This window comes from Mustela lutreola, chromosome 6 (assembly GCF_030435805.1).
Source record: "Mustela lutreola isolate mMusLut2 chromosome 6, mMusLut2.pri, whole genome shotgun sequence".
Lineage (NCBI taxonomy): Eukaryota > Metazoa > Chordata > Mammalia > Carnivora > Mustelidae > Mustela > Mustela lutreola.
Window position 1 is genome coordinate 118,089,591 of NC_081295.1, and position 22,174 is coordinate 118,111,764.

The 22,174-nt window shown below is 38.5% G+C and overlaps 1 protein-coding gene across 6 annotated transcripts in view; it reads left to right on the top strand.

Annotated features, from left to right (window-relative positions):
* The first annotated feature begins 244 nt into the window (after positions 1-244).
* The window catches only part of FKBP5 (FKBP prolyl isomerase 5), a 121,644-nt gene continuing 99,714 nt past the window's right edge, over positions 245-22,174 (top strand). For 3 of the 6 annotated variants that reach the window (XM_059178526.1, XM_059178525.1, XM_059178530.1), the window contains exons 1-2: positions 245-390; positions 7,200-7,305. The gene's annotated coding sequence lies outside the window, so the exon portion shown is untranslated. Of the gene's footprint in view, positions 391-871; positions 1,186-6,918; positions 6,970-7,199; positions 7,306-22,174 lie in introns of those variants that run through there. The other 3 variants (XM_059178529.1, XM_059178527.1, XM_059178528.1) reach the window with 2 other exon arrangements.

The window sequence follows — 22,174 nt, forward strand, 5'->3', positions numbered from 1 at the left end:
TTCCCTCCCGCCCCACAAAGGCCAAGGGCCAGACACGTGGGCAGCTGTGGAGAGGCGGAGTTTACACCAAGGCGGAGGTGCAAATGGACGGGGGCGGGGTCTCATTTGCATGGACGGCGCGCGGCCACCAATCCGGACAGGCGGAGCGACAGCCCGCGCGCCTTTTGGGGGCGGACTGACAGCCCCAGGGCCCTATGGAAGGCGGGTCCTGCGGCCGGCAGGGGCGGGACCGTGCCGGGCGCTGCCCGGGGGATTCGGGCCGGTTCGCGGGCGCTGCCAGTCTCGGGCGGCGGCGTCCAGCGCGCGGACGGCCTGCCGGGCGGGCTGGGGGCAGAGCAGCGCGCGGGTGAGGCAGAGAGAGACCGGGCCGAGGAGCAACCACTGCGACAGGTACCGGCGCCATGGCCATAGGGATGGGGCGGGCGGCCGCAGCGCCTCGGGAGCCGAATTCCCTCCTTCGCGGTCCGGGGGCCGCCGCGCTGCGGCGCACCCTCACGCATGGGTTCCCAGCCCCCGGAGCGGCGCTTCGGGGCGAACGGTGCCGGGCAAGCCTCGAGGCGAGCGCGCCGGGTGCCACTAGCCCCACTGCGGAGCCCCTCTGTGACCCGCCGGCCCTCGAGGCCGGTGCTCCCTTTGGGAGGCGCGGAGTCCGGCGGCCGCGAGAGCCGCTCCCCGCCCCCGCCGCGCTCCCCCTCGCGGAGGCGAGGCCGGTCGCGCCGGCTTGTCCTCACCCGGCTTTTGTTTCCCGCCCGAGGTGACAGGTCCCGGCTCCGGCTCCCGTCGGCGGCCCCCGACTCGCCCGAGGCCCGGCGCCTGTGACCGCGACCGCCCGGAGCAGGCTGCGGGACCCGCCGAGAGCCGGGCGGCGCGTGAGCAGCAGCCGCCGCGGGCGGGAGAGAAACTTCGCCTTCTGGGGCCCGGGCGGCGGGCGAAGTCGAGCCGGGGTGAGCGGTGCGCCGGGACGCCGGGCGCGATGGAGCCGCGCACACCTGGCGGGGCCCGTGGCGGGCGAGGATAACCGAGTGTCCCGCGGCTGCGCTCCTCGCTTTCGGTTTGCGCTCCCCGGGCGGTGGGTGTGGATGCGTGTTCTCCGCCTTCACCTGCCGCCTGGGACAAGTGGCTGGGATACAGCATCCCGGTGCTCGGCCGCTCTTGGAGGGTGCCGGTGCAGCGCCGTTTTAACAGGTGATTATTCTCTTGCCAGGTGAAAGCCAGTTAAAACTTGTTCTAGGGCTCCTCATTCGGTTCACTCCTAGAATGTTAGAACTGCTTCCACTGATGTCTGAAAAGCTGTGCTGGCGATCGTATAGAAGCCAAACCCAGTATTGATTTAAAAACAAACCTAACCATTCGATGGGGTCAGCAGCGTGTAGGACGAGCTTGGAGGAACATTGTAGTCTTACTTAACAGTTCGGTTTCTGCAGTGGTGGCAAAAGCATAGTAAGGTACAAAGTAAATGGAGAATGCAGAACTCTAGATATCTGTGGTTCAGGACAGCGTGTACAACGTTTGGCCGCCATTCAGAAAATTCTGCATGAAGTAGTTTGAGCTCGTGGTTTTGGATTTACTTTTCAGGAGGATGTTTTCCATTGGAATAAGGCTTAGCGTTGAATGGGAGCTTTCTTTGCCTCGCTGAAGGTAGACAGGAGTGTTTATTTTCATTGTCTTACCATTTTGTTAGATTGTGGACAAGGGAAAAGTTAAGGCATATTTCGGTTAAGTATTTTTAATAGTCTATGGAATTCTGTCCCCCCACCCCCCCCCAACTCCCGAGGGTTTTTACTTTAGAGAATTATAGTAGCTTTCTCTCTTGGTGTTTGAATCAAAATTCAAGGATAGACTTGAAAGATTTTTTTATTCTTTTAGGGAAATCTTTATTTGTGATACTTTCACTTACCATTTTCTCTTTGTCTTTCTCCCAACTGACCTCTACTTTATCTGCAGTTACGGCCCTGACCAATATAAGGCATCTACAGAAAAAAATACATTTGAAAATAATGCATAACAATTTTTAAATGTAGTTTTTACATATTTAAATTTATTTATAACACCTGATTTAGCTCAATTTTTTTCTGATGTGTCTTTATCTTCTGGGGATGATTTATATTTATTTAATAGAAGTGTTACTTCTTAAGAACAAAGTTACAGTTTTGATTTAATTATGCTACTTTATTAGTATTTTACTGAATTATAATTTTACTATTTACCTAGCTAATTAGTAACACCATTTAAAGCTAAATGCTTTAACCAATAGGCTTGTTGTGACTGGGATTTTTAAAAACAAAATCAAAGATGGTTTTATGAAATGTTTTCTGTCACTAAAACGATGGGCTTAAAGTTATGAGGTCTTTGTCTTTACAACATTTAACAGAACAAATATTTTTCTGAATCTTTAATTTTTTAGTTATGGTAGTTTAGATGAATTTCTTTTTTAAAACATAATTTTAACCAGTTCAACATGAAAAACGCAAAATACTGGATTAGGCAACTAATTAAAACTTCAATTTTCTGTTTATTCTTGGATTGGAAGAGAACACATACTTTGGGTTATTTAGTTTCCTAAAAGTTTCTTAGCTTAGAATGAATCCGTCTAGAGAAGAAAGAACATAGTCTTTCTGTAGCTGTAGAAGAAATTATTGCTATTAAAGCTAAGTTGTCTTTTTGATGCTTACGGTAGGTTGGCTGAACAGTGATTTGTCCTGTAGAGTTGGTTTTATTCTATATAGATAGTTGTAAGGAATCTTATAAGTCTGGGGGTCCTCATTGTTTTGGATGATTTAGGTGATTGTTCTTTAAAGTGTATAGGAATATACTAGTTTAACTACTGTGTGTAATTTACTATGTATAATAAGTATTATAATCTGTAACCTATGGTGATATTTAAATATACCACATATGATAAATTAAACTTATATTTCATAGTTTTATTTATATAAAAGCATAATTTAAGAACTTTATAAAGTAACTGTAATTAAAAACCCATTTTCAAATTCAGTTTTTAGGTATTTTACTGGGTTTTTTTGTCCACTTTAACTTGTGGTAGACCATATCATAAAATTATCAACCACATTTCAGTTTCAAAATTAAGCATAAGTTGAAGTCTCACATCTATATGGTAAACATTGTGAGTGTGTTTCAGTCATTTATCCTCAGGTGTGGTTCCTTTTGAATTTTGAATTTGGGAGTGGGCAAATATTTTTGAATGAATAGGACCACAAAAAAACAAGGACATTTATTAAAATAGCTAATTTGAGGAATAAATCAGATGATCCTCTTAGACATCAATGTGGCTTTATTTGACAGTAATATGCATGTCATACTGGAATATCTCTATACAGGCCCTTACTGTAATTTTTCACAATTCCTAAAGAAAAAATCTGTACTTTTAAAAAAAAGATTTTATTATTTATTAATGAGAGAGGCAGAGGGAGAACGCAGGCTCCCTGTGAGCAGGGAGTTCGACTGGGTCTTGGTCCCAGGACCCTGGTATCATTAACCTGAGCAGCAGGCAGATGCTTTACTGGCTGAGCCACCCAGGCACCCCAAGAAAAAAATCTATATTGTACATATTTTGCCACAGCAAATTCTGTAATTATTTAATACTGAACAACCAAATATGTATATTTTATAATTCTGAAACTATTTGAACTTTTTTTTTTTTTTTAAGATTTAAGTAATTTGGGGCACCTGGGTGGCTCAGTGTGTTAAAGCCTCTGCCTTCTGCCCAGGTCATGATCCTAGGGTCCTGGGGATCGAGCCATACATCAGGCTCTGTGTTCAGCAGGGAGCCTGCTCCCCCCACCCCCCTGCCTGCCTCTCTGCCTACTTGTGATCTCCGTCTGTCAAATAAATAAATAAAATCTTAAAAAAAAAAAAAAAAAAGATTTAAAGAAATCTGTACACCCGGTGTTGTACTTGAACCCACAATCTGGAGGTCAAGAGTCACATGCTCCACCGACAGAGCCAGACAGGCACCCTGAAACTATTTAAACTTTTTAACCTAGCTGATTAATAAATTAGATTTTTTAATTATACATTTCTGAATTTTCTACAGTGCATTTTGTTTTATCAAACAATCTCCGGCTTTTATTAAAGTTTTATTAAAGAAAAAAATTTTAAGATTTTATTTATTTGACAGATCACAAGTAGACAGAGAGGCAAGCAGAGAGAGAGGGGGAAGCAGAGCAGAGAGCTCTGAGCAGAGAGCTGCGCAGAGAGCTGTATATTTTATAATATACAGCTGCTGACCAGAGAGCCAGATGTGGGGGTTCGATCCCAGGACCCTGAGATCATGACCTGAGCCAAAGGCAGAGGCCTAACCCACTGAGCCCCACAGGCACCCCTATTAAAGAAAAATTTTGCATGATTTACTTTTTACCAGTCTTTTGTGGTATGCTTTTAATGATACCAGAATTGCCTGGATCATTGATAACCAGGGTGCACACTTTGGTATTTTCCACATGCTGTGTCCAATTCAATATTATTGCCGCTTTAGCAATGAACACGTTTTGGCCAATGTGATGTAGTACTGTATTTCAGAGTTCCTCAAGGCAGGCAGTTGTTGGCTAGGATTACCAGTTTTGCTTGGCCATCTTTGATCATTTTGTCTGCTTGTACCCCATCATGTACTGTTCACTTATATTGAGTTGGAGCCTAGAGATAATTCACTCCAGTGACTTTTTCTTCTGTGCAGCCACCATCTTCTTGCTTTAGATGCAGGACAAACTCCAACCAAGAGCAGTCGCCAAGATGGCCAAGGAGAGAGGAATGACCTACAGGGCATTTTTAACTTCTGATAATATATCCCCAAAGTGTAAAAGAAAATGAAATCTATACACATAGGAGATTAAGTGGTTGTTAGTATGAAAGTAACTATTGATTTAAAAACAGTAACCAAGAGCGCCTCCGTGGCTCAGTGGGTTCAACCTCTGCCTTCAGCTCAGGTCATGGTCTCAGAGTCCTGGGATTGAGACCGGCATCAGCCTCTGTGCTCAGCGCGGAGCCTGCTTCTCCTCTCTCTCTGCCTGCCTCTCTGCCTACTTGTGATCTCTCTCTCTGTCAAATAAATAAATAAAATCTTAAAAAAAAATCGATAACTACTTAAGTATGACTTAATTTATGAAAAAGATACATACCAGGTAAAAGACTCTTCTGTCAGAAGAGACAGTTTAAAATTAGTTATAGTAGGTCCTTATGCACCCTTGTAACTAATCTGTGTAACAGGTTACTAAGGATATTTTAGCAGTATTTGAAACACTAAAATTCAAGTACTCAAAATGATTATATCTCGTGTTTTTTAGTGAAAAGAATGGGCCTGTACTCAGTTGAAACTTAAACATTTAAGGCTATATATAATCCTTAAATGGAGCAAGTTCATTTTATGCTTAATTTAGTATTTACTTCCAGTCTTTTGGAAAACGGCTAGTTAATGAGAATAAAGGACCACCAGAGGGAGTATGGGGTCTACACATTTATTGTATCTGTTTTCTACTCTTGGTCTGGAAGAAAAACACTTTAAAAATAAGAATAAGATTGTAATTCTTTAAAACAGGAAAAAGATAATGAAAGTTGGAGGTTGTAGCTGTTTATAGAGCTGCTGTTGTTTTTGTAAGTTAATCAAAACTGTTTTCCTAGTTTTAGAAAATGGTATAATTATTAGAAAAGTGAAAATGATGTATTTTCAGAGTGAATAATGGGTTAAGTGAAAAATCACACATCTGTGAAAGTTAAGGAACCTCCAAATGCTAAGAATGTTTTTTAAAAACGTAGTACATTAGAATTGTGTGTCCTTGAAGTTGCTCATTTTGGGGGAGGAGGAATAAAAGATGAACAAAGATCAAACATCTTTAAAACAGGGTTGTTTCCTCCTTTTATAGTTGCAAACCCTTCCTAAAGCAAGCAGTGGTAAATTTCTAGAACCATTTGTAGCATTCTGCCTCCATCTTGGCAATTTATAAGTGATGTTAAATGAGGATCCACTTCTAGTCCCTAAAAATGATCATCTAATTATCAAAAGCAGGTCTGGGAATTTCAAACAGATCTTTTAAAAAATCAGATTTGTATGTATGTTACTTAATGTTACTACCTCTGGAAATTAAAGAACCTCCTCTGCTTTCAGCTGAAAATTACGCAGTGGGATTTCAAAGTCGAGATGTGTTTGTCATAGATTTAATGCTGTAGTAAATTACTTTTTGGGATGGAGAAAACATTCTAGAGATTGAGTCCTTTTCAGAATATATTCTCCATGAAGATGGAATGGTCTTTACCCATGTTAAGTATTAGCCAATGGATTATTTCCCTGTTTAACTTTTTTAAAAAGCAAGACAATACGATAAAACTTGTAATTTTAACACATATTTTGAGTTTTACACCTTGCATAAAAAATTATTATGTAGTGGAGGTAACATTTAATATTTTGAAGTTCTAGTTTGGAGAGGAGATTTGTTATGAGAAGGAGCTATTTCATTGAAGCAGAACAGGGCAACTTAGGTGGAAAGAAATCTGTTTCTCTTTTGAAGCATTCTTGGGTTAATACATAATACTTACTAAGAAAAATTAAACAGACAGCATTCCCATCTTAGATTTATTTTCACTATGAACTTTGTAAGTTTTTAAAAAATCTTTGTTGGTTCCAGGTGGACTTCTCAGAATCTATTCATTTATATACATACTCACACAGATAAAACACCTATATTTTTTGTATTTTATATAACTATATATTTTTGTGATATGTTTAGGGCAATCAGTCCATCTTTCTATACTATATGACTTTATGGGCTCATTTATATGTTGGAACCCTCCCCTTTTTAAGTGAAATCTTATTGCATTAAGGGGAATAAAGTACATGTTTGCAAAAAGATTGATGTAAAATGTTCATGCAGCTTTTTTCATAATAGGAATGGACTACTGATTCACACAACATAAATGAATCTCAGAAATATTATTCAGAGCAAGAGAAGTGAGGCACAAGTATGTACCAAATGATGCCATTTATGAGAAATATAAGAACAGGCAAAACTTTAGGTGTGGTGATAGAAATCAGGACAGTGGCTTCTGGGTAAGGGTTGTGGTAGACTAGAAGGGGGCAAAAGGGACCTTTCTGGGGAGATAGAAGTGTTCTGTAACTTGACTTAGGTAATGCTAATTCAGTGTATACTTGTTGTGTAACTTCTTATTTTCATATAATTTTTAACTTACAGAGAAGTTGCAAGGCCTAATACAAGGAACATTGAGATTTACCAGTTGTTGGTGTATGCGCTTGATCAAACTTATTGAGCTGACTACTTAAGATCTGGACACTTTACGGTATGTAATTTTTACTTTAATTAGGAAAAAAGCTACAACAATTTGTTGAAGAGGACAGTGATCTTGTTACCTGCAAAAAGTGAAATACCTCAATTCAGACTTCATCAGTGCTTTCATAGTGATGGGGAAAAAGAGAATCTCTGTCAGCCTTCTTTTGTCTTTACATAGATGTATACACTCTGCTTCTCTCTAAAGTTTCCTAATGACCTGTTTCATTAGAAGAAATAAGATTCTGAAAATGATTGAAGGCAGAACTGCCAGCAAGGAAACCCTGCTTGATTTTGTTATCCTATGCACATCACCTAGGAAGTGAGACTGATAGCTAACAATACTTTTCTGGGAATTGAAGGTAGTGATTATTCCTGTTAGAAGAGTTGTACCCCTACAGCGTGCTAGGTTTTGCACAGACATGTATAGTTTTTATTTCTTGGAACTTACAGATGAAGAGAAGGCAAACAAATCTACTTATCATTTTTGGGTGGTGCTGTTTATCATAGAGAGGAAAGATATGCGCTTGTAAACCATATATACTACTCTTGCTTATCAGTAAGTGGTAAATCTAAGCGGTCAATTTGTTCTCTGCTAGTTGCGGTACTATCATGGTCTCAGTAGAGTGATACGACTTAAATTTCATCTATTTAAATCCTAGCTTAAACTATGATCATTGTTAAAAACTTTCAACTTTCCCCCCTCATTAGTTTATATAATTTTAAATATTTGTTTCTAATTTATGGATATTGGCCCTTTTTTTTTTTTTTTTGCATCTCTGTAAAAAGTTGTTTGATTATTTACTAGAGTTGGAAGATGTTTGAGATAATATGATAGCTAACCAGCATGTCCAATGAATCAATCATTGATACTGGGAATAAATGTTTATTTTGCTTTTCGTAACTAAAACCATATGTTTATATGGACTATATATATATATATATATATTTTTTTTTAACAAAAATAAAAGTTCTTTGAAGAGAAAAATAACAATTCTTCAGCGTCAGCCAACATGGGTAAATGGATTTTTTTCTTTTTAATGAACATATTTATAGTCCTCTAAAATGACAGGATCTTTTCTCCCTTTCATACACATTAAATTTGATTAATCTATTGAGAATCAATAAAACATTATTTGAAAAGTTTTTGTCTGTTAGAATTTTGTTTTGAGTTGTCAAGCCTTAACGACAGATAGAATTTTTAAGATATCTGGAGTGCCTGGGTGGCTCAGTTGGTCTTGATTTTTGGCTCAGGTGATGAGATGGAGCCCCACCTTGGGCTCTTGCTGGGGGTGGAGCCTTCTTGGGAGTCTTTCTCTCCCTCTCCCTGCCCCTCTCCGACTTGTGTTCATGCTTTCTCAAAAAAAGTTTTATTTTTTTAAAGATTTTATTTATTTTTTTGACAGATAGATCACAAGTAGGCCCAGAGGCAGGCAGAGAGAGAGGGGGGAAGCAGGCTCCCCACTGAGCAGAGAGCCTGATGCGGGGCTCGATCCCAGGACCCTGGAATCATTGAAAAGAATTTTTAAAATATCTGTAGGTAGGCTTTTTAAAGACTTTTTTTTTTTAACTATGGAAGTTTTAAACTACACAGAACTGGGGAGAATAGTATTATGAACTTCCATATACCTGTTCTCCAGATTTATTAATTATCCGCATTTTGGTTAATGTTCTTTTAAGTTCTCACCACTATTGTAAAATAGTAGTAGTATTGGTGCATCAGATTTTTCTGTTTTTTCCAAAAGTTTTCTTATAAATAGAGAAACTTCAGAAGCATTGTGTTTTAGTTCAGAGACTTGACTTTGGACAAACCATAATTTTGAAACTATTTTAATTGTTAGTTTTTTTTCCTGTTAATTCATAGCCTGAGAAAAAAATTAATTTTTTTTTAGCTTTTCATTTAGAACAAAGCAGTCCAAATATTCCATATCTGTATGATAAGTATTATTCATCTGAAAGGTTAGGTTATCTTCAAAGTGTAATATCTGAGGGTTGCTATTGTCTTTTCCATAACCTTCTCTTTCTCTATAAACTTAATCATTGCTCTGCTTTCTAGACCGCAAATCTCTATCTTTTGTCTAAACTTGAGGCCCAAATTTTTACCTATGTCTTGAAACTAAATATGTTTAAATACCATCCCTGTAGCAGCTGCACACGAACACCCCTCCCCTTACCCCCAGCTGAAAAGCTCTTCCCAGTTTTCCTCTTCAGCTGTTAGTAACTTCATTATTCTTTTTTTTTTTTTTTTTAAAGATTTTATTTTATTTATTTGACAGAGAGAGATCACAGTAGACAGAGAGGCAGGCAGAGAGAGAGAGAGAGAGAGGGAAGCAGGCTCCCTGCTGAGCAGAGAGCCTGATGTGGGACTCGATCCCAGGACCCTGAGATCATGACCTGAGCTGAAGGCAGCAGCTTAACCCACTGAGCCACCCAGGCACCCAGTCACTTCATTATTCTTGTTGGTTATTTTTACTCTTACTTCCTAAATTCATTGAGTCACTAAAATAGTTTGTTTCTAACTTTATAATGACTCTTTTAATCTTTTTGTCCTTTTCATTTTCAGTATAATAATCTTGATTTGGTTAAGATGTTAAAGCAGGAGATTGTTCCTAATCTAGAATGAACTTCATGTACATAATAAAGGAAGCTATGTTCCTAAAGTAAACGAAGACATTTTCTTCCCTTCCAGAGAAGGTTTCAGTCAGCCTTCTATAGGCAAACACATCAGTATTAAGGCCTATGTGTTCACTGTATTTAAGCTAAGGTTCTGTTTTAGACTTCAGGATCAGTTCAAATACCCTGGAGTACAGTGGCTGGCAGGGCCCACAGTTTATGGGGGGAGCAGTGTGTAAATAACAGACTTCATGAGGCCACAGCCTAGGATGAGTTCCTTCCAGCCCAACGTATCTTGAAGTGCTTTTCAGTGGAGGAAATTCTAAGTGTACATAACGCATTTTCAGGACTTCCTGGTGTTTTTAAGGCTAAAGGTAAGAGTCTATGGGTTTATGTTAAAACTTATCCCTCACGCCATATTTCCTGGTCAAGATAGTTTCTGTCTAAAAGCCACCTTTGCTGAAAGTGACAGGATACTCTCTTCATTTCTTTTCTTTACAGACTCCTGGCATTGATGTTTGTCAGAAAGATAGGAACCTGTGGTTAGTTAGGAGGGCATAAAATAGAAACGGGAAAATAAGTTATATCCATTGCATTTCCCACTAGCTGTCATCCAGCCTCCAGGGGTCTTGGGCTTGATTCCTTTCCCAGTGGATTGTAGTTTATCAGTTTGGCTTGCTTTTGATCAGCTTTCGGAGATCTTTTTTCTTTTCTTTTTTTTTTTTATAAATTTTTTATTTTTTATAAACATATATTTTTATCCCCAGGGGTACAGGTCTGTGAATCACCAGGTTTACACACTTCACAGCACTCACCAAAGCACATACCCTCCCCAATGTCCATAATCCCACCCCCTTCTCCCAAACCCCCTCCCCCCAGCAATCCTCAGTTTGTTTTGTGAGATTAAGAGTCACTTATGGTTTGTCTCCCTCCCAATCCCATTTTCTTTCATTTATTCTTCTCGTACCCACTTAAGCCCCCATGTTGCATCACCACTTCCTCATATCAGGGAGATCATATGATAGTTGTCTTTCTCCGCTTGACTTATTTCGCTAAGCATGATACGCTCTAGTTCCATCCATGTTGTCGCAAATGGCAAGATTTCATTTCTTTTGATGGCTGCATAGTATTCCATTGTGTATATACACAACATCTTCTTGATCCATTCATCTGTTGATGGACATCTAGGTTCTTTCCATAGTTTGGCTATTGTGGACATTGCTGCTATAAACATTCGGGTGCACGTGCCCCTTTGGATCACTACGTTTGTATCTTTAGGGTAAATACCCAATAGTGCAATTGCTGGGTCATAGGGCAGTTCTATTTTCAACATTTTGAGGAACCTCCATGCTGTTTTCCAGAGTGGCTGCACCAGCTTGCATTCCCACCTATAGGAGGGTTCCCCTTTCTCCGCATCCTCGCCAGCATCTGTCATTTCCTGACTTGTTGATTTAAGCCATTCTGACTGGTGTGAGGTGATATCTCATTGTGGTTTTGATTTGTATTTCCCTGATGCCGAGTGATATGGAGCACTTTTTCATGTGTCTGTTGGCCATCTGGATGTCTTCTTTGCAGAAATGTCTGTTCATGTCCTCTGCCCATTTCTTGATTGGATTATTTGTTCTTTGGGTGTTGAGTTTGCTAAGTTCTTTATAGATTCTGGACACTAGTCCTTTATCTGATATGTCCTTTGCAAATATCTTCTCCCATTCTGTCAGTTGTCTTTTGATTTTGTTAACTGTTTCCTTTGCTGTGCGAAAGCTTTTGATCTTGATGAAATCCCAATAGTTCATTTTTTCCCTTGCTTCCCTTGCCTTTTGCGTTGTTCCCAGGAAGATGTTGCTGCGGCTGAGGTCGAAGAGGTTGCTGCCTGTGTTCTCCTCAAGGATTTTGATGGATTCCTTTCGTACATTGAGGTCCTTCATCCATTTTGAGTCTATTTTTGTGTGTGGTGTAAGGAAATGGTCCAATTTCATTTTTCTGCATGTGGCTGTCCAATTTTCCCAGCACCATTTATTGAAGAGGCTGTCTTTTTTCCATTGGACAGTCTTTCCTGCTTTGTCGAAGATTAGTTGACCATAGAGTTGAGGGTCTATTTCTGGGCTCTCTATTCTGTTCCATTGATCTATGTGTCTGTTTTTGTGCCAGTACCATGCTGTCTTGATGATGACAGCTTTGTAATAGAGCTTGAAGTCCGGAATTGTGATGCCACCAACGTTGGCTTTCTTTTTTAATATCCCTTTGGCTATTCGAGGTCTTTTCTGGTTCCATATAAATTTTAGAATTATTTGTTCCATTTCTTTGAAAAAGATGGATGGTACTTTGATAGGAATTGCATTAAATGTGTAGATTGCTTTAGGTAGCATGGAGATTTTCACAATATTTGTTCTTCCAATCCAGGAGCATGGAACATTTTTCCATTTCTTTGTGTCTTCCTCAATTTCTTTCATGAGTACTTTATAGTTTTCTGAGTATAGATTCTGTGTCTCTTTGGTTAGGTTTATTCCTAGGTATCTTATGGTTTTGGGTGCAATTGTAAATGGGATTGACTCCTTAATTTCTCTTTCTTCTGTCTTGCTGTTGGTGTAGAGAAATGCAACTGATTTCTGTGCATTGATTTTATATCCTGACACTTTACTGAATTCCTGTATAAGTTCTAGCAGTTTTGGAGTGCAGTCTTTTGGGTTTTCCACGTATAGTATCATATCTGCGAAGAGTGATAATTTGACTTCTTCTTTGCCGATTTGGATGCCTTTAATTTCCTTTTATTGTCTGATTGCTGAGGCTAGGACCTTTAGTACTATGTTGAATAGCAGTGGTGATAATGGACATCCCTGCCGTGTTCCTGACCTTAGCGGAAAAGCTTTCAGTTTTTCTCCATTGAGAATGATATTTGCGGTGGGTTTTTCATAGATGGCTTTGATATTGAGGTATGAGCCCTCTATCCCTACACTTTGAAGAGTTTTGATCAGGAAGGGATGCTGTACTTTGTCAAATGCTTTTTCAGCATCTATTGAGAGTATCATATGGTTCTTGTTCTTTCTTTTATTGATGTGTTGTATCACATTGACTGATTTGCGGATGTTGAACCAACCTTGCAGCCCTGGAATAAATCCCACTTGGTCGTGGTAAATAATCTTTTTAATGTACTGTTGAATCCTATTGGCTAGTATTTTGTTGAGTATTTTTGCATCTGTGTTCATCAAGGATATTGGTCTATAGCTCTCTTTTTTGGTGGGATCCTTGTCTGGTTTTGGGATCAAGGTGATGCTGGCCTCATAAAATGAGTTTGGAAGTTTTCCTTCCATTTCTGTTTTTTGGAACAGTTTCAGGAAAATAGGAATTAGTTCTTCTTTAAATGTTTGGTAGAATTCCCCCGGGAAGCCGTCTGGCCCTGGGCTTTTGTTTGTTTGGAGATTTTTAATGACTGTTTCAATCTCCTTACTGGTTATGGGTCTGTTCAGGCTTTCTATTTCTTCCTGGTTCAGTTGTGGTAGTTTATATGTTTCTAGGAATGCATCCATTTCTTCCAGATTGTCAAATTTATTGCCGTAGAGTTGCTCATAGTATGTTCTTATGATAGTTTGTATTTCTTTGGTGTTAGTTGTGATCTCTCCTCTTTCATTCATGATTTTATTTATTTGGGTCCTTTCTCTTTTCTTTTTGATAAGTCTGGCCAGGGGTTTATCAATTTTATTAATTCTTTCAAAGAAGCAGCTCCTAGTTTCGTTGATTTGTTCTATTCTGTTTTCGGTTTCTATTTCATTGATTTCTGCTCTGATCTTTATGATTTCTCTTCTCCTGCTGGGCTTAGGGTTTCTTTCTTGTTCTTTCTCCAGCTCCTTTAGGTGTAGGGTTAGGTTGTGTACCTGAGACCTTTCTTGTTTCTTTTTTTTTTTTTTTTTTTTTTAAAGATTTTATTTATTTATTTGACAGAGAGAGATCACAAGTAGGCAGAGACTCAGGCAGAGAGAGAGAGAGAGAGGAGGAAGCAGACTCCCTGCTGAGCAGAGAGCCCGATGCGGGACTCGATCCCAGGACCCTGAGATCATGACCTGAGCCGAAGGCAGCGGCTTAACCCACTGAGCCACCCAGGCGCCCACCTTTCTTGTTTCTTGAGAAAGGCTTGTACCGCTATATATTATTTTCCTCTCAGGACTGCCTTTGTTGTGTCCCACAGGTTTTGAACCGTTGTATTTTCATTATCATTTGTTTCCATGATTTTTTTCAATTCTTCTTTAATTTCCCGGTTGACCCATTCATTCTTTAGAAGGATGCTGTTTAGTCTCCCATGTATTTGGATTCTTTCCAAACTTCCTTTTGTGGTTGAGTTCTAGCTTTAGAGCATTGTGGTCTGAAAATATGCAGGGAATGATCCCAATCTTTTGATACCGGTTGAGTCCTGATTTAGGACCGAGGATGTGATCTATTCTGGAGAATGTTCCATGTGCACTAAAGAATGTGTATTCTGTTGCTTTGGGATGAAATGTTCTGAATATATCTGATGTCCATCTGGTCCAGTGTGTCGTTTAAGGCCTTTATTTCCTTGCTGATCTTTTGCTTGGATGTTCTGTCCATTTCAGTGAGGGGAGTGTTAAAGTCCCCTACTATTATTGTATTATTGTTGATGTGTTTCTTTGATTTTGTTATTAATTGGTTTATATAGTTGGCTGCTCCCACGTTGGGGGCATAGATATTTAAAATTGTTAAATCTTCTTGTTGGACAGACCCTTTGAGTATGATAAAGTGTCCTTCCTCATCTCTTATTATAGTCTTTGGCTTAAAATCTAATTGATCTGATATAAGGATTGCCACTCCTGCTTTCTTCTGATGTCCATTAGCATGGTAAATTCTTTTCCACCCCCTTACTTTAAATCTGGAGGTGTCTTCGGACTTAAAATGAGTTTCTTGGAGGCAACATATAGATGGGTTTTGCTTTTTTATCCATTCTGATACCCTGTGTCTTTTGACAGGGGCATTTAGCCCATTAACATTCAGGGTAACTATTGAGAGAGATGAATTTAGTGCCATTGTATTGCCTGTAAGGTGACTGTTACTGTATATGGTCTCTGTTCCTTTCTGATCTACCACTTGTAGGCTCTCTCTTTGCTTAGAGGACCCCTTTCAAGATTTCCTGTAGAGCTGGTTTGGTGTTTGCAAATTCTTTCAGTTTTTGTTTGTCCTGGAAGCTTTTAATCTCTCCTTCTATTTTCAATGATAGCCTAGCTGGATATAGTATTCTTGGCTGCATGTTTTTCTCGTTTAGTGCTCTGAAAATATCATGCCAGCTCTTTCTGGCCTGCCAGGTCTCTGTGGATAAGTCAGCTGCCAATCTAATATTTTTACCATTGTATGTTACAGACTTCTTTTCCCGGGCTGCTTTCAGGATTTTCTCTTTGTCACTGAGACTTGTAAATTTTACTATTAGGTGACGGGGTGTGGGCCTATTCTTATTGATTTTGAGGGGCGTTCTCTGAACCTCCTAAATTTTGATGCTCATTCCCTTTGTCATATTGGGGAAATTTTCCCCAATAATTCTCTCCAGTATACCTTCTGCTCCCCTCTCTCTTTCTTCTTCTTCTGGAATCCCAATTATTCTAATGTTGTTTCGTCTTATGGTGTCACTTATCTCTCGAATTCTCCCCTGTGGTCCAGTAGCTGTTTGTCCCTCTTTTGCTCAGCTTCTTTATTCTCTGTCATTTGGTCTTCTATATCACTAATTCTTTCTTCTGCCTCATTTATCCTAGCAGTGAGACCCTCCATTTTTGATTGCACCTCATTAATAGCTTTTTTGATTTCAACTTGGTTAGACTTTAGTTCTTTTATTTCTCCAGAAAGGGCTTTTATATCTCTCGAGAGGGTTTCTCTAATATCTTCCATGCCTTTTTCAAGCCCGGCTAGAACCTTGAGAATTGTCATTCTGAACTCTAGATCTGACATATTACCAATGTCTGTATTGATTAGGTCCCTAGCCTTCGGTACTGCCTCTTGTTCTTTTTTTTGTGTTGAATTTTTCCGTCTTGTCATTTTGTCCAGATAAGAGTATATGAAGGGGCAAGTAAAATACTAAAAGGGTGGCAACAACCCCAGGAAAATATGCTTTAAACAAATTAGAAGAGATCCAAAATCGTGAGGGGGGAGAAGGGGGATAAAAAGAGGTTCAAAAAAGAAGAAAGGAAAAAAAGAAAAAGAAAAAAGAAAAAAAAAAGAAAAGAAAAGAATTTAAAAAAAGGAAAACACCTTTCAGAATGTGGTTGTTTTTCTGTTCCAGAATTGCTGTTCTTCTTCTCTTTGATCTGCCGATGGATTTTCAGGTGTTTCAATCTTTAGATAAGCTATCTAGCTGATCTCCGGCTAGCTGAAGTCGTCTCAGCCTGCTACTTCTCCGCCATCTTGACTCCTCCTCTCGGAGATCTTTTTTCTTTATGCTCTTCTGGGAAATGTTTGAATCTCCTGGTAAGAACCAGGACCCTATTTGAGATTACTGACTTTGGGAATAAAAGAATAAAATTCCATATTGCTTTAACCTAATCCAGAATGGTTATTTTCTTCTAAGGGAATTAGCAATAATAAGTAGATTGTGAGATGCTTATGCAGAAACTAATTAATAGTTATTAAGAGCAGAAAATGGAGGAGTAAAATACATTTCTAGGAAGCTTAGTTTGGTAGGTGTAGACATTGGGGTGAGATTCAGTAGCCATTTGTTCTTAGGCAATTTAAAATCAACCTTTCTGAGCCTTATTTTAATTGTAAAATGGGTGGGTTGGATTAGGTAGTACTTTAAGGTTTCTTTGCAGCTCTGAAATTCTAAAATGAATGGTTTCTTGGAAAACATCTCCTAATTTATATACTATTTCTAGTAAATGGTTTTTCAGTTGTTTTTTATAAAGAAAAAATATATATATATATTTAGGATATCTAGCTCCTTTTTTCCTTTTCCTAGCCTCTAAAGGAAATAGAAGGAATATATATATTTTTTCCTTCTATTTCCTTTAGCCTTTTCCTTCTTTTTTTCTTTTTTCCTTTTTCTTTTCCTTTTTTCCTTTTCCTAGCCTCTAAAGGAAATAGAGGCTTTTTCCTTTAGAGGCTAGGAAAAGGAAAAAAGGAGCCAAATATCCTAAAATGGATTAGATTTTGGTATTATTTATCTTTGTTTCTCCACTGAATTTATGCTGGACTCTACTTTCTACCTTATATTTGTGCACATTTTCTTGCTTTTTCTTTCATTTACACTGTAACTTTCATATCCCTCTTTTCGGTACTGATTTTTTCTAGCTGTTTTTCAGTACTCATTTCATTATGGGCATGGAATCTATCAGATATACCCTTGAGTCTGAGATCTCACTAAATTAAATTTAGATATCCTAATGGTTGTTAGGATTAATGGGACCCTTCTACTCTATAATACAAAAGCTTAGAGAGAGGAGTCTGAGCATAAAGGAAGTGAGGGAGCCTGAAGGGAGTGTGAGTGATGTGGAAGAGCGTTTCCCAGGATTATTCTGATATATATATTTTTAAAGATTTTATTTACTTATTTGACAGAGAGACAGATCACAAGTAGGCAGAGAGGCAGGCAGAGAGATAGAGGGAAGCAGGCTTCCCACTGAGCAGAGAGCCCAATGTGGGACTCGATCCCAGGACCCTGGGATCATGACCTGAGCTGAAGGCAGAGACTTTAACCCACTGAGGCACACAGGCACCCCATTCTGATATTTTGATTTAAAATATAAGTTAACATTTTTAAGTTGGTGATGGTGACTCTGCCAGTGATAGGACAGTTTGGTCCCAAAGTCCTACTGAACTACAAATTTCTTGGGGGCAACAGCTGCACCTCTGGTCCTGAATCCTTATTGTTCAGAGTCATGCCGCAGAGTAAGTGCAAGTTGAACTTCACTTTAGTTAGGACTGATTCTTCAAGGTGTTCTGTGGTGCACTGCAGATGAAGAGTGTGGTACAGACTCTTAAGTAAGACTATCCTTACACTGTGAAATTGAATAACATATATAGCTTCTCTGAGCCTCACTTCCTCATTTGCAGTATTGAGGAGGGGCAGTTGTGAGCATTAAATGAGACTGTACATATAAAGGCACTCAACCCAGAGTCTGGTATATGTCTCCGATATGTTGACGAAATGTCATTTATAGTTACATTAATAAGCACTTTCAGATTTCAGATACTAGCTTCTCTTAGGTTCTAAGTAGCATTGTTGCAGAATAAGTGAGAAAAAAGCCTGTTCTTAGAATACGTGCACAAAAGATAAATAACAACCTAGGTTCAATGGTAAGTCATAAATGAGTGGTTTACTTAAGGACTCAAGAGACAAGAATGATTGTTAAGCAGCTGAGAACTTCAGAAAGGTGACAGAACTTGATCTGAGCTTTGAAGGACTAGTTATCAAGTTCAGAGGACAGTCTCCTTGGAACTGTGTTGGAATCCTAGCTCTGCTGCTGTGTAACCTTAAGCGAGTTACATGACCTCCCTCCTAGGACTGTTGAGAGAATTAAATGAGCTGATACATGTCAAATACTGAGAATGGTGCTTCAAATATGATTAAAGCATGATAAATTATTAGTATAAGTTGAGAGAAGAGAAAATACATTTCAGAAAGCATTGAGTGATATTGAAGGGGAGATAGTCTAGGTTTGTTTGAAGTGATGAAGTCAGATTGACTGAGAGGAATAATCTGTGGGAAGATAGTTGGTGATTATGTTAGGGCAGAGTTATGAATGATCAAGCCAGGTATTATGAGGTCCTCTCCGTATGTACTGAGGGAACGTGGGGAGGATTTCTTGGGTTATTTGTGAGGTGTTCTTGTGTGTTATAGACAATGTTTCTAAGTCTGTTATCTCTGGCATTTCTCGCTTTATTTCCTGATTGCAGTATAACTGAAACTTGTATTCAAACTAATTTTGACAATAAAGCTCATGATCTTCTATCATGAACCGTTTGTCCACTTCTTTTTATAAACATGAATTTTGGACTTTTTTCTCTCCATATTCCATGTGCATTATCCTTATTCCTTTTCTGCAGATTTTTGTCTCCATCCTCAGAAGCCCCAGGCTGGATCCTAAATCGCTAGAGCCTTAAAGTAGAAAGAGTCAGGGAGACAGAGAGGAAGGGAGGGAAATAACCTCTAGTCCAGCCATCTTGCCTTTCAGATGAGGACATTGAGGTCCAGAGGAAGTAAAATCACATGTTCAAGATCCACAGCTAATTACTGAGCAGGCCTGTACCTTTTAGAGCTAAACTAGGGCTGGTTTTTTTTTTTTTTTTTTTTTAACTGTCGGGCCTAGTGTGATTCTCAGCCGTGTGGGTGGAAATTATAATAGTACTACTGATAATTTTTCTACTAATTGCTATTAAAAACCAAGATAAAAAATATTTTTACCACTAGGAAAAATGTGACAGTAATTCACACATCTTAATGAGAAGTCCATAATTACATTTCTTGTATGAGCATTACTATTCTTAAAGTAATATTTGACACCAAGGCTCCAAAATCTGCCTTAAGAAGAAAAGGGTTTCTTTCTTTCGTTTTTAGAGATTTAAATTATAAATACAATAGTGTTGTAATCATAAATAGCATTTTCAAAAAGAAATGGGCTTTTTGTTTCTATCATTTTACAGATTGATGTGCTGGTAAGATTAGCATGAAGAGTTGGGAGCTGTTGTTCTTTGACCTCCGGGCCTCCAACCCAATACTTGTAGTACAGTAGTCTCTCAAGTTTACACCTTTTCTAGCTTCTTAGATTTTAGTATATGCCACACATCATCGTGAAAAACTTGTTTAAACATTGTTTTGTACACTGTTTTCCTGTGGAGATGCAGTGGGGTGGAAGATCTGTAAAATCCTAAGCTTAGTTTCACTCTAGATGCTCAATAAATACCCCCTTTTTACAGAGTAATTTTTTTCCTCATATATAAATAATGTCTCTTCCTAGCCAGCAAATAAATCATTATCAAACTTGTTTTTTTTTCCCCCTTGAAGTGTATTGTTTAAACTTAGGCAAGATGGCCTTCCTGCATTTGGAAAATTTGCATGGTGTACAAATACTTTTTTGTCACTTTAAGCATAATTTTATCATGAAATCATTTTGTAGCTGGTAATAATGTTCTGTATTCTTCCCCATGATTACAGAAAGGAACAGGTGTGGGTTACATAAAGATGCCCCGGACCTTTGCTTATCCTGCTATATTCCTTCAAAGATAGTAGGCTTCTGGACTAGATTAATTTTTACTAAAATACGAATTTTTCTTATTTTCAAATACTGTGAAGTTGAATTGTATAATCCAAGTGTATACAAAAAAATTTTTTTTCATGTCCTCAAAGCTTTGTATCAGTCAGATCGCTTACTTCTATTTCCCATGGTTTGATTTCTTTTTTCCTGTCTTCATTTTTTTTAAGGGAGAAGGGAATTTTTTTTTCTCTGTCTTATAATCTGCAACTTCTTTTGTATTCGGAGGATTCTTTAGGTAGAAGCCCTGCAATTCTTGTACATTTGAGAAAGAAAGAGACTGTTGATGTTGTAACTTTTATATCAGTAATATGATTTACATTTCCATTTTTATAAATCATTAAATTCCTGTTATTGCTGTGTTAACTGTCATGTACCATTTATATATGCTATAGTTATGTTTGGTCATACTGAGTTCATCCACTGTTGTCAAAAGTGGAAATACCACGGCTGGGGTGTGTTTATATATTGCCTCTGGAGTTGTAGCCATTGACGAATAGGAAACTGAAAGCTGAAAGTTCAGGAAATGTATTGAGACTTTGTGGAAAAAATATATATGATACTTAACTGCTAAAATTCATAGGCATTTGAAGATTAAAATGTTTATATATGAGTTTAGTTAGAGATGAATATTGTGGATTCTTAAAACAATGCTATCAGATAGTAATAGATGCAGCGTGTGCATTGTAGGCCAGGAAAGTTTTGCAATGCTAGAGAAAAATGCAACAGATTATTATGTGTTCAACTGTATGCTTTCAAGAAAAAAAAAAACAGTTGGCACATCTGTCAAATTCTTCAAGGATGTCATATTTTCAGAGACTTGCAGTTTTGGTTATAGTTTAGTTTTTGGGAAGGGGAGGTCTCTATATTACAAAGTAGCCCATTTTACTCTTAGGAAGTTCTAATGGCTTAAGTTTTATTTTCTCATTTTGAATTGAACTTTGTTTCCCTATAATTTATTAATATATTCTATTCTGTAATTTTTTTAGTGTTGAAAATAAGATAATAATTGATCAAAATTACTAAAATTACTTAAATTTAAATGTATGCAAGGTTGTTTTTTTTTTAATGAGGCATTTTAGGTGCCTCATAAAATACTATGCATAATAACCTTTATTTTTGAACTTATTTTTTAAAATTTTTGTCAGAGGAGATATGATTAATGTATATGTCTGGTAACCTGTATTTTCTCTTACTGTACTTACCTATTTTAACAGGTTGTGGTTTATATGGATTCAACATTTTTACTCTTTGAGACAAGTAGGAAGTTTTAAATCCTAGAAATGGGGAATTTTTTGAATATTGTATTTTCGTTGCTCTTCTGTTGTATATTTCAACAAAAGGGGTGACTAATGACTATTTCACAGCCACATGAAATGAGAATTCTATTTATTATTATGTTCTTTTTAGGAATTTTAGCTGCATTATATGTCTGTGGTTATGGTCACTTTAGTAGTCTCATTAAAATTAGCCTCTTTTCAAGATTGATTTTGGTTTGTATCTGTTAAGGTCATACGTTCACCTCTGAACCATTTTGGCAGCTAAGGGAATAGAAAGCAATGGCTTGGCAAAGATTCGAGACTACTGGTTCCACTCCAGGAGGTGAGCAGTGGCTCCCTACTAGAAAGTCTCAGAATGCTGTTTCTAGAAGAAGAGGGGGAGAAATGGACTTGGGGCTGACAAGACAAGGAGTCTCAATAAGGTCAGACCACAAACAGACTGGGATGGAAGGATAAGAAGTTGAACTTCATATGGTAGTTGCTCTGTTTTTGCAGTAGACAGTTTTTTCAAGAACAAGAATTTACTGTTGTTATACTTCTCGTATATGTTCTATTCTATAGCTTCTTTTTTTTTTTCTTTAAAGATTTTATTTATTTGACAGAGATCACAGTAGGCAGAGAGGCAGGCAGAGAGAGAAGAGGAAGCAAACTTCTTGCAGAGCAGAGAGCCCTATGTGGGCCTTGATCCCAAGACCTTGGGATCATGACCTAAGCCGAAGGCAGAGGCTTTAATGCTCTGAGCCACCCAGGCACC